At 41.8% G+C, this 13,020-nt stretch overlaps 1 pseudogene; it reads right to left on the bottom strand.

The window, feature by feature from the left end:
* Positions 1-10,122: 10,122 nt before the first annotated feature.
* On the bottom strand, positions 10,123-12,949 carry LOC117493145 (annotated as a pseudogene).
* Between the last annotated feature and the right edge of the window lie 71 nt (positions 12,950-13,020).

The raw sequence follows: 13,020 nt of genomic DNA, 5'->3' as shown, positions 1-13,020 counted from the left end.
CTACAATTAAACACAAGCGTCACTTACCGTAATTGAAGTCAACATATTTCTGTGTTTCTGCTTATACTCAGTTATATATTGTTTTCCCCCAAAAAATTGCCTGACTTAACTCATAAAGTTAGGTAGATTTAAATGTATAATCAATTATATTTAACCATGTAACTTTGAATTAGGTGATTCTGTAATGAGTTTTGAAACTGTGATTGAGTGTTTCTTTATTGGTTGAAAAAATGCTCTAACTTATAAATAAGGAATACTTCACATATAAATGTTCATTTTGTATTAAACAATGACAGGTGGGGTTTTTTCTAATTAAAATGGTGGTCGCATTTAAGAAAAGCAAAACATCCATTGACAATGTCTTACAAAACTTGTGCAGGAAAATCAAAGACCCATTTATCCAGTAGTGTAGTCTACTAAAAAAAAAATACTACACTGTTTGTTTTATTTGAGAATTCAACGTAAGGAATTAATGTACACATTGTCTTTAGTGGGCGATTCCTTTAAAAAGATACATAAATGATATATTTAAAAAAAACTCCAGTTCTCCAACATGCCTGGAAATTGAGAGGGGAGGGGTTTTCTGTTAAAATCTGCAACATCACTGCTCGATGCCACTATATCCTACACGCTGGTCCTTGAGGTAAAGCGTGTGACTACTTCATCCACCACATACTACATGCACACTTAAAAAAAAACCTTCAATGAAACACTGAATAGGTCTCACATACCGGTCATCAGCTTTAGAGAGAAAGCACCTGTTGAATACACAGCAGGAAGAGAGAGGGGCTGCTGCTGCGAGTGACTGCCATCAAACTTTGTCCTGTCCCGGAAAGGTAACAAAGTCAGTCGAGAAGAAGAAGTCACAAAAAAGATTCTCTGCACAACACAATAAAAACATATCACCTCTTATAGTGACAGGAAACAGGAATAACAGCATGGGTCGTTCTTTTAATGCCATGTTGCCCGGCAGCTAGTGTTGTAGCAAACACCTTGGTGGTGGCTTTAAAGCCCCCCCCCTCCGCTACGCGCCGTTCGTTAGATGAGGTTGGTTCTATTTAATAAAGAAAGGAATTCAAAACACCGGAATTAAAGGTTATAACAATAATCTGATTTTACTGGTAAGAAACAAAACACGTATACAAGTTTTACAGAGTACTCCGGACTTCAGGTTTCTACTGCTGTGCGATACAGGTATCGGGACCAGCCAGTCAGCAAACAAGAAGCATTTTACATGCATAAACAACAGTATTCATATTCATATTTTGGGGCGGAGATGTGTTGACTTCTTCCTTCCCATTTTACTCCGAAGCGAATCAGAGAGGCCGTGGGGAGGAGCTGTGTGAGCTGCTCACTCCCCCAGGTGTTTTTACTGGTTGGATTCACTTCTGGTCGGGTCCAACACAGCGAATCAGAGCTCTGAGAAAAAGTATGTTTTCTTCTGAGATTCGGAAGTTCACAACGGCAGAGTCAATCTTATCTCTGCACCAATATTCACTCCCTTACTTTCCCATGGCATATTTCACACAAACTATTCTTTCCCAGACAACCAAACATTGTGCACAGATATAATGATGCCCAGAAAGAACCTTGAAAAGAATATGTGTGTGTGTGCTGGTGGGAGGAGGTGTATGTGTGTGTAACAGGATCTCTGGGTCAGTGAGTTGTAAGTGAGAATACAATATGTATACATGTGATTACTTAAAACAGTTCAAACAATACATGTTCACTAAAATACAATTCAAAATAATACATGTTTACTTCAATACAGTTTAGAACCATATCTGTTTACTTCAATCCCTCTTTTGATCTCACCTCACGAGATCAACATATAGCATTTGAAACATAACCACTGTCATTCTTTTCTACTGTGTCTGTCCCAACATTTATATAAATCCATCAGAAGCTGGGATTTAGAGCACTTTAAACCTGTAGGAACAGTCCACTACAACAACTTCTTATGACAGTGGAGGGAGACTAAAATATGTTTAAAAAAGTTCGTCCTTGTCGGCTGAGTCATCGTACTCTTCCCCCTCCGACGCATAAGCCAACAAGGGCATTTGGTACGAAGGGGAAGGGGCAGCTTTTCCCTCAATGGTGGAACTGATGAGTCTAACAGACAATGAGCGGATACAAGGCACACAACAACAACCACATGTCACTAAAATGGCAATAAAAGTAGCCACAGAAATTAGAAGACTGTTGGGGTGAGGCAGACATATTTAGCGAGACCTGAGTATGATTTGTCAGAGTTGGAACATGGGGCGATTGCGCACAGATCTATGTCCACTATTCCGTCGCTACCTTCTTGGAGAGTGAAGGTTCTTTTTGGGGACATAAGGCTCGCTACTCTAGTCCCTCTTTTGGTCCTTACTATCTCTTCCTCTGGGGCGAGAGTTGGAGAAAGAACATCATTAGTTTTACAAACAATGAAAATTATCGTTACCATAATGGTAAGTAGGAGGCCCAGGCCTGCTACCATTCTCCAGTGCCCGTACATAATTATGCTGTTAGCTCCAATTCTTCTGGTATCTTTAAACCGTATATTACCAATGGTCAATGCGATCGTACCTTGGTTTCCCAGAATACAAAACGTGCCCCCTGAGGGAGATTGAGACCCAGATATGCCAAAACCCTCTTGAGTACGAGGAGTATTTAAATAGACATCTACCCTCGTCCAGATGTTGAGTAATGATAAAAGGGCCTATTTGGAAAGTAAAACAGGAGTTACTCCCAACTTGGTTAGTGATTGATTTTAAGCGATAGGTTTTTAATGGTAAATGTGGGTCCCCACATATGTCAGTAGTCTGCCCCAAAAGAACCCTTCAACATTTCCTGGAACCTTTAACACATAGTTCTGTAGAATAAAAATAAACAAATCCCTTAAACAATGGGCAAAAAATATGCAAATCCCTTAAACAATGGGATATAAAAACAAAGTTCAGAGTTCCTCAAAAAATGGATTGTTAAAACAAAGTTCCACACCGGCTATATCAACCTGTTTCAGCGGGAAGTGGAGTTCCCTGTGCCGTCTTGGTTTGCCGTGTATTTGTCCCCCCAGCCCGATGACGGCGGCTTCTGGGCTGCCTGCTAGAGAGATGTCTTCTGGATTCTCCTCCTCCGGCCCGCTGATGGCGGCTTCCGGGTCGATGCTGGAGAGATGTCCCGATCCTCCTCCTCCGGCCCGCTGATGGCGGCTTCCGGGTCGATGCTGGAGAGATGTCCCGATCCTCCTCCTCCGGCCCGCTGATGGCGGCTTCCGGGTCGATGCTGGAGAGATGTCCCGATCCTCCTCCTCCAGCCCGCTGATGGCGGCTTCCGGGTCGATGCTGGAGAGATGTCCCGATTCTCCTCCTCCGGTCCGCTGATGGCGCCTCCTGGGTCGACTTCCTTGACGAGGGCCAGATCTGTCCTGATGTCGTCTAGGGTCCTCGCAGGTGTTTTCCCGACCGCACACTGGCTCCAGTGGTACCAGTTGTCTCCCTTTCCTTCTAGGCGGACGGCATGGGAGGTCCTTTGGGTCACTCGGTAGGGGCCGGAAAACCTGGGGTTGAGTCACTTAGGCCTGATGACTCTCAGCCAGACGAACTCTGCTGTGTTGGCCTCGTGTTTCTCGGGTCCCCCTTTGGCATCAGCAACCTGTGTGGAGAAGTCTCATACCAAGCCCTTAAGTTGCTGGAAATATGGTTTTGAACTCATCTCTTCTACTTCTTTAGTGTTTATTGGGGGTTGGCAAACCAACTTGTAGGTGCATTACCGCCACCAACTAGACTGGAGTGTGGACAAAAGACTATGCAGAAAACAATAAACAAAAGAAATAAAACAAAACCGAACAAAAAAGAAACAAACAAAACAAAACAAAACAAAAAAGAACCAAAACTAGATTATTTTAAATTTATCAATTTCTCTTAAAAACGTAATAATCTCACATACATATTGCCTGATCTACATCCCCCCTTTTTCTGAAATAGAATGCCGTTAACGGTGTTCTCATTTTCAGAAATATCGAGCCTTATATATCAGTTATATATTATATATTATTATTACTTATATATCATATGTCCAGCAGATGGAGCCAAATCTTAATTTACCATTAGTCTCTGTTTGTTTTGTGCCACACCCTATTGGCCACCAGATGGTAGCACCTGACCAGTTGCTCGCGGAAGCTTCCGGAAATTGGAACGCTAATCATTTTTTTCAAAATCTCCTTCCATGATTGACCTCGTTTATATTATCTGACTATGTTGATATGTGTTTGTTTGTATTTATTTAATATACTGGACAATTCTTGTCAAATATTGTTACACACCCTGTTCGCCACCAGAGGGCAGCAGCTGACCACGAATGAGCTTCCCCTCTCTGGTGGAGCTCCGCACACTCGCCCACACAACTTTCCTATCTATGCTTTTCTCTCAATTATTACACAGATTTGACTTAAAAAATCACACAGAGTTTATTCCCTTATACAGACTTCGTACTATATGAATTCTATCTCTGTGTACTACTTATTTTCTAAGTATGTACTGTGTACAGAGTGGTGTTCTTAAATTATGTTTGCAGTTTTACACACATTTTATCCCCATACAGTCAGGCAGATTTTTATTGTGCGATGTATATTTCAACAGATAGCGTGACTTCCTGAAGCAAGCTTCTACAACCCCCTTACGGCGATTGCGGCTTCAGGCAAGGAGTCGGAACCCAGTCAACAAAATCTCTTTATCGTCACGTTTAATGAGCCTGATTAACCCCACAGCAAGAGTTGTGATGAGATTCGGTCGTTCCAAATGGTTAGTTGGAGGTCGCGTCTCTCTCCTCTCGTATCACCCACAATATAACAATTCTAGCAATTTTCAAAGAGGGATTGCCCATTCGATTGTTATTCAATAGGAAGTTCTTTATAACAACCTTTCATCTACGAGACAACCGCATAGTCTGTACTTGATTTACGGGGACTTTAACCCATCTGTTTTTTACGCCCTCGTAGTCTTCATTAAAGCACTAACAAGCCAACCGTATTAATCAATCTTTACTTGACTTACAGGGATTTTAACCCATCTGTTTTTTACGTACTTGCAGTCTTTCTCTAGTGAGTTAAGGCACTACCCGCCTCTTACAAACACTTTGTGCCTTAGGTACAGGAATGCTCTACCTGACTCTAAGCACTTTCCCAACTAGAATATGTATTGTATTTTCTACCGTGACTAAGAACACTGAGAACGCCGCTGACAACTCTAAAATGTTGTAGTATAATCAATCACAGATTTTTGATAGTCAAAACAGGTGTCTGCTCACCTTTTGTATATCGTGCGCTTGGTGTAGTTGTCAACGGTATCTCGGTGTCCTCCCCTGGACTGAATTCCGTCCGCTGGCTGTCGGTGTTCCTTTCTAGAGATCAGCACTCATCACGTCGCAGGTCACCATTTGTTGTAGCAAACACCTTGGTGGTGGCTTTAAAGCCCCCCCCCTCCGCTACCCGCCGTTCGTTAGATGAGGCTGGTTCTAGTTAATAAAGAAAGGAATTCAAAACACCGGAATTAAAGGTTATAACAATAATCTGATTTTACTGGTAAGAAACAAAACACGTATACAAGTTTTACAGAGTACTCCGGACTTCAGGTTTCTACTGCTGTGCGATACAGGTATCGGGACCAGCCAGTCAGCAAACAGGAAGCATTTTACATGCATAAACAACAGTATTCATATTCATATTTTGGGGCGGAGATGTGTTGACTTCTTCCTTCCCATTTTACTCCGAAGCGAATCAGAGAGTCCGTGTGGAGGAGCTGTGTGAGCTGCTCACTCCCCCAGGTGTTTTTACTGGTTGGATTCACTTCTGGTCGGGTCCAACACAGCGAATCAGAGCTCTGAGAAAAAGTATGTTTTCTTCTGAGATTCGGAAGTTCACAACGGCAGAGTCAATCTTATCTCTGCACCGATATTCACTCCCTTACTTTCCCATGGCATATTTCACACAAACTATTCTTTCCCAGACAACCAAACATTGTGCACAGATATAATGATGCCCAGAAAGAACCTTGAAAAGAATATGTGTGTGTGTGCTGGTGGGAGGAGGTGTATGTGTGTGTAACAGGATCTCTGGGTCAGTGAGTTGTAAGTGAGAATACAATATGTATACATGTGATTACTTAAAACAGTTCAAACAATACATGTTCACTAAAATACAATTCAAAATAATACATGTTTACTTCAATACAGTTTAGAACCATATCTGTTTACTTCACTAGTAAGATTATCAGCTTGTTTGAGTAGATCACAGAGTCCTTAGATGTCTAGAGAATAAAAAATAACTAAAATCAGGGACACTTCTGAAAACACAACAAATCAAAACTACCACTTAAAGGTAGGGTAGGTAAGTTTGAGAAACCGGCTCGAGATCGCTAGAATTTGAAAATACACAACCGGAGAAAATCTGCCACTTCCTTATAGAGCCCCTCCTCCAACACACACGAACGCGCACATGACCAATGAGGGCACGAGATAAGTTTGTGCACAGATGGAAGGCTGACAGGCAGGTAGGCCATCCAGTTATTTTAGCCGGGCCGGCTAAAATGATTGGTCGTGCTTTTTACTAGAGATGTCCCGATCCGATCACGTGATCGGGGATCGGAGCCGATCACGTGATTTTCAAAAGATCGGAATCGGGAGAAAAAAATCGGGGATCGGAATTTTTTTTTTTTTTTTTTTTTTTTTTAATAATTTTTTTTAATAATTTTATTTAATGTTACAAAACAAAAATGACCATGTTCACATCTTAAAGTCATCCTGAGGCCTTAGTTTTGGTTTAAAATTACACAACATCATGTATGTGTTGCTTCTTTTGGGCTTGTTTTCATAGACCTGGTTGCTTATTTCTCTCAAATCTGGCAACAGAGTGGGCAGGGCGCAGTGTCTAATAGTAGCAGTAAGCTAACAAGAGGCTACGTTCAGCTGGTGCCTCGGGAGTCGGGACAGAGAAAATGTCAGGAGTTTGGAAGTATTATAAAATTGAAAGCGAAGGCAGTGTAACAGCCAGATGCAATGTTTGCAAGGCGGAGGTTCCGCGTGGTGGAAAGAACAGAGCTACGTTCAACACGACCAATCTAATACAAACACCAACAACAACACGACGAGTACACAGCGGCCACTCAGGTAACGGCACTGAAACAACCGACACTTTCAGAGACTTTTAAAAGGAAAGAGAAACTGCCCCAGAACAGTGAAAAGGCCAACAAAATAACAGCCAAGATAGCTGAATTCATCGCGTTGGATGACCAGTCGTTATCTGTTACCTTTTTTTTCTCTTAATGCATTGCATAAAGATCGGATCGGGAAAAAATCGGTATCGGCAGATTGTCAAAATCAAATGATCGGAATCGGATCGGGAGCAAAAAAAGGTGATCGGGACATCCCTACTTTTTACAGTATTACGGCTTCCACAGATGAAATGGATTTTTTGTCAAAGCACTTAAAGGAGAGGTGTCATGGCCATTTCCACTGATCATAATTCCATTGTTGAGGTATACTAAAATAGATTTATACTGTGCAATTTTCCAAACTCACATTGGTTTCGCATACAGCATCTCTGTAAAGTATGTGTATTCTGCAGTATTCACTCTCTCCACTAAACGGCTCGTTGGAGCTCTTGCCCCCCCCCCCCCCCTGTGAGCCTAGTGTGCTCCGATTGGTCAGCTTGGCCACTCTGTTCTGATTAGTCAACCACCAGAGAGGCTCCGCCCATGTCTAACAGTGCTTTTTTCGGCTCGCTCTCAGCGGAACAACAGTCTTATAATGGCCTCGGTACAGCCGTATATTTTATACACTAACTAACCGAACTGTACCTACAACTGTTGTTATAGAAGAGTAAGTTATTTTTACCTGTAATAACTGTTTGATGAGAAATCAAATCATGGTTTGCTATATATGAATGATATGTTATAGGAGCAAATCATTCAGGGAAGAAAGGATAGGCCTACTAAGTATTTCCATCAAACTTTATTTTTAGAAATGTACAAAATGAACATGCGTAAATATACATATATACACTGCATATCATCCATTCCTCCCCTTATAGGCGTTTTCGGCATCTTGCCTATCGCAGCTTTGTAAGCGGCTGCCGGGGCTTTTTAGGACGAGGCATCAGAGTGGGTCATCCCGTGTGTGTGTTGTCCGCCAGATACGCCTGGAGTTTCCTGATCTGGCTGGACGAAATCAAATGCAAATCACAAAATATTAGAGAAACGTAGTTGTTTTAGATTCGTTAGTAGTAGTTGTGGTAGGACTGTGTATCTATCTAATCAACACAGTTAGCTTGCCAGCTAATATGCTAACCTACGTTTGCTAGTTGTTCAGTGTAATATGCTATAGGCTACTATACTATACTATACTATACTATACTATGAACAACAGATAGTGGTTCATATTAGGCTATCAAGAACATGTTTACAATTGCAATCTTATACGGGTAGTCTGCTACATTCATTGTAGCTGGCATAACAACAATGTTTTCCCGAGCAAACTCATGTCTAGCTCCGTTGTTTAGCTCGGTAGCATACACGCTAGGAACGCCAGCTATAATGTAATTACGTTTCGCGACTGACCGTACGGTAAATCACCCGGAGTATACTGTCTATGAGTATTTCGTGTGTGAATTCAGACATTCTCTTGCTATGAGATACATGTATGTAAGGCCATCTGCTGATATTGGAGTTGATATATGGAAACGCTAGCAACTTAGTTAGCCCAGTTAGCACTGTGTCAATGGCTTAGCAGTCCGAAACACGTTTACACATTTAAACAGTCGCGGTAGATACCTTGTTTGATAAATACACAAATAACAATGCAAACTTACAGGTTGTGTACCCGAATCTTCCCCTGCTCCAAACGGTCCAAACAAACTAGGAATAGCATCGTCCTTCAGTTTCAAATGCTGTGCATATCCGGCCTCAAACTGGGCAATGTTTTGGAAGCTTTCGTCTGTGAAATGCCACGCACACAGTAACGTTCTTCGAACCTCTGAAGGAACAGTGTTAAACAGACATTTTTACCTGCATGTGATTGGCCCACACCTGACATGTGGGTTTACATCTAGAAGTTACACTGATGCTTCCTTCCTTATGCATCAATCAATGTTGAAATATTATATACTACAGTTAATGAAGAGCAATTTAAAATGCAGCCCCATTTTATTTTATTCAACATCATTCAGTTTAATTTTTTGCATGTAGGTTTTAATGTGGTATACGAGTACGATTCAGTTCCAGTCCACTGTAAAGTGAAACAAAAACTGACACATTTACAGCTTCACTGGTTTCTGGTTTTGAGTCCCAACAGGCACTTTGCTGCAGGGACCAACAAACATCCCAGGACGTTTCATCTTCCACACGGCCTTTTAGTCTAAAAACAAATGTGTGATGTCATGGCTACCATTAGATTGAGCCAATATTTTAAAATCTTGCTTCAGTTTTTTTTCCCCAGATGCCTTGAAATAATGGCATCTGTAACTATACTTATCTAAAAATTCATATCGTCACTTTTTAAATCAGTCCCCAAAAACAGGAGTGAATAGATTTGATAAGCTAAAGTAACAACTCAGGACTTTGTAAACCATCAAATTGTACTTCTAAAACATATTGACTACCCTAGTAGAGGTCTGGGTACTCTATTAGAATTCAGTCTCCAGTCAAAAAACCCAATGGGCCTGGACACAAAGTTATGAGACCATGTTTATATCTTAATGTTCAGGTCATTATATTGCCAGGGCCCCCATGGTAACTCCCCTTTCAAAAAAAAGGGGCTACTCCTGTACAAAGGCTTTGTTGCAGCAACTGAAGTTCAAATATAAACTGGCTGACCTCCAATACATCACCTTTATACAGCTGTTACAACTAAAGCAAATGACACCCCAGAAAATAAATGCCATGTTGTAGTACCATTTTTAGCAGCAGACAAGCACAAGAATAGACATGGAACATGGATGTCAAATTGCAATTTTGGGTCCCCCCCTAAATGTTTACCGTTATATGGAATACTTTGGCTAATTAGGAAACAATTGTTAATTGTTTTTAGCTGTGAGCAGGTCATCAGTTTTCCTTGTGTATTGCAACATTAAAAAGCAAACAAATAAAAATTTGAATCATTTATTATCTCTTTGAGTCCATTGTTTCAGAAAGGTCAGATTCTGTTGCAGTGGTGTTGGACAGTGGGGGCACAGCCACATTAACCGCAGCAGTTTGGAAGACTTCATCGAGCGCCGCTGTGTCGGTACTGTTCAGCACTACTGCCTTCAACTGCAGGTGGGCCTCAGGAGAGGTTTCTTCTAGAAGTTCAGGAACTTCCTCAGCATCTTCATCTGTAGTTGCAGAATAAATGTGTTAATGTAAAAGGTGCATTGTGGAGTGTCATTTAAAAAAAGGGTTAAGACTATTCACATTTTACCTTTTTCAGTTCCACTTGTGTCTTCATTCTGCTCAGAAGCTAAAATCAGAAAGTCCACCTGGTTTTGGGTCGATGATGAATCAGGAAGCCGTCCTTTCCACTGATCTTTGACAGAAAAACAATTTAACATTAAGATTTCATTATGGGCCATTTTAATCTCAATTTAGAGATTGTTAAAGGCTTCAAATGAACAGAGAATAATTCAATACCGGTATTGACTTACCAACTCCGTTTATTCCACTCCTCCACTGGCTGCCCTACATTGTAGATCTGCCGATTTGATCAAGAATGGAAGAACGCTCCTCTGCAGGTATGGGCCGGCTTTTCTGCTTGGTTGGCAAGACCATCATCGGACCCACTCTGGCCTGATGTTCCCACACTAACACAAACCAGCACAATGCATGTTAATTCAGTTACCCAGCCATCATCACGTCTAAAACCTATGCAAAAACATGCGTCACAAACAATTAATCATTAAGACGACATCTGCAGCCAATATTCATCATACAAGTTTCTCCAAGCTCCCCACCTGTACTGGTCTTCAGTCCGCTCCTCCAGAGGGGTTCACGCTCTTCTGGCTTCACAAACCCTCGAGGCCTAAACTTGCTCGGGCTGCTGGGCTTACTGGGAGTTTGCTCAACTCCAATTGGTCTTTTGCATTGCCCACATAAGTAGTCATTACCATCAGCGGACCTCCATCTGATGAATAAAAAAAAAACATTCAGCATCAATACTTTGTTTTTTGTGTGTAATTTGAAATATTTTAGGCTGGATCTCACTTGCCTTCCATTCACAAAAGTGCACGCCTTGTTTGGTGCATCTGCGTTATTTATTGCCACAGCATTCAGGTGACATGTGATGTAGAGCTATGAGAAAAGCAGGTGTTAGGAAACATGCACACACAATCATGTTTAAGGCAATTGAATAGAGCCTCACCTCCCCTCTGTCTTCATTAAAAAATCTGAAGGCATCAATGGACATGTGGAGCTTGTCATCCTGTGTCCTGGCTAAGAATTGAGACCTTGAGCCTGGAAGCTGAGAGTCAACAAAGCACCTATGAGGAAAAACAAAAAGAGCAACACTAAATTAGCACTCATTGACTACTATAACCAGAGTCTACATTACCCACAATGCACCACTAACATTTCTAGTCATATAGGCAAGTTCTGGAAGTAGTTATTTAGAGTCAAAACTGCACAAATCTGACCTGTGCATTTGCCAATAGTGGTACAGAAAGGAAGAACTAGAATACCAAAGATTAAAAGCAAACTGCAGCTAGCCTTAGCTAATGGCTAACTTGAAGACGCCACTAAAGGACTGATCTTTTATTAACCGGTCACTCGAGTCAGCATTGCTCGTGTCTGAATTAAACCACTTGAAGAGCCTTACACATTAAACAGCTCCCTCTAGGGTCAGAAAAAGACTTTCCTTTTTGCCATTTAGCAATTTGCAGCCTTACCCATTTTCAATGAAGGCATGCCTGGGGCTGGAGTGCATGTCAGGGCTCAGTGTAGCCACGCAGCTGCTCACAAACACTCGGAGCCCCATGTGATGCCCAAGTCTGACCGAGGCCTCGATGCTGATGGGCTCACCGAGATGAAACACATGAGAGCTTCTTTTGTACTGCCAGTCACCTGCACACGGACAGAAAAAAGTACTAAGTGCAAATAGAGACATGACAACTCATAACATGAGAAAATTACCAAAACCCACTTGTCATGATTCTCAAGTTAAACTCAAACATTTCCACTGCAGCCTGGGTCGACATGAAGGGGATCCAGGTAGGCATGAGTGAAGAACTGGACAAACTGTACTTCCTAAGAAACAGAAAACATGCATTTAAAAAAAAAAGACAGACATCATAAAAAGATTTTTACAATGTGAGCTTTAAAAACTAAAACCTTTCGTAATGACATTCAAGTGGAATTACAGCCTCCTCCATTCGAACAACACCATATGGAGAAGCCTCAGGAGAGTATATGAGGAGGTTTGTGTAGATCAGAGAGTCCTCAGTTACCTGTGGAGAGTAGACGTGTTTAAAACTAGAAGCTATAATGAATCATATTTGAAATGAAATATATTTAAAAAGTTACCCAGTGTCTGGTGCCGCACTCCACAAGTCCAACACTGATACTGTACTCATCTGCTGAAGACGCTGTAGCTCTGCAGTACTGGTTGTTGTTCTCTACTCCAAGGCGTATCTCGTCTCCATCAACAGGAACTCCAACCGCAAACATGTCGGCTTTGATAACAATCTCCAAAGAGTCTGGATGACAGGTCACTCTGATGGTATTCACCTGCTGCGGTTCCTCAGCCGGAGACTTCTGCTGCCCGAGTTCTGACCTGCCTGTGTTCGCAAGGCTCTGGAATGAAGCATCGTGTGTGGGCGGGAAAGCAAAAGAGGAGCTAACACAGAGTCCTACAAGGAGGACAACCTGAAAATGAAAGGCCTCCATAAGTGAAACTGATGGCAGGAAACTGGTCGGCTGCTCTCTGTCTTCCTGACTGACTCACAGTATGGTTCAGTGTGAGCGGTGGAGCTTTTTAAACTCTCGCCGATCATTATCCTCATCAGAGCAGCACACC

Source organism: Trematomus bernacchii, unplaced genomic scaffold, assembly GCF_902827165.1.
Source record: "Trematomus bernacchii unplaced genomic scaffold, fTreBer1.1, whole genome shotgun sequence".
Taxonomy (NCBI): domain Eukaryota; kingdom Metazoa; phylum Chordata; class Actinopteri; order Perciformes; family Nototheniidae; genus Trematomus; species Trematomus bernacchii.
The sequence above is the reverse complement of the archived record's forward strand: the minus strand, read 5'-3'. Positions and strand labels throughout refer to the sequence as shown.